Source organism: Theobroma umbraticum, unplaced genomic scaffold, assembly GCF_002168275.2.
Source record: "Theobroma umbraticum cultivar Fairchild unplaced genomic scaffold, ASM216827v3 scaffold_55.0, whole genome shotgun sequence".
NCBI lineage: Eukaryota > Viridiplantae > Streptophyta > Magnoliopsida > Malvales > Malvaceae > Theobroma > Theobroma umbraticum.
In genome coordinates this window covers 3,609,250-3,609,692 of record NW_018397270.1, presented here as the reverse complement: position 1 = coordinate 3,609,692, position 443 = coordinate 3,609,250, and positions in this window count along the sequence as shown.

Genomic DNA, 443 nt, shown 5'->3' with positions numbered 1-443 from the left:
TTCATCATTTTTCTCTATTGAACCTTAATTCATAATTATGGTTAGACAAAATATCAACACCTCCATTGTTTCTCTTTTACACTTGGACAAAAAATAATTAGTCAGTATCTCGACTACAATGTGAAAGCCGAGTTAATGAAAATCCAATAGCAATAAGGTTAATGAATAGTTATGATGGAGATATCTACAAAACCTACTCTTCTACTTGGTACCAAGGCCGAAATTGTTATGTGTTTTCATTCTGAAGTTTTCTCTTTTCTTGATAGTACGAAAACAGATCATACATAGGACATCATTATTCTCTTTTAAATTTTTTAGGGCACTGATGATCAAGTGCATTATTGTTAATAATTTCAACTGTTATTTTATATATTAGTGGCAAAAACTAAAGAAAAGTTTCAAATTAGTTTAAAAGCTTTAAGACTTGAAATACACAAAATTCT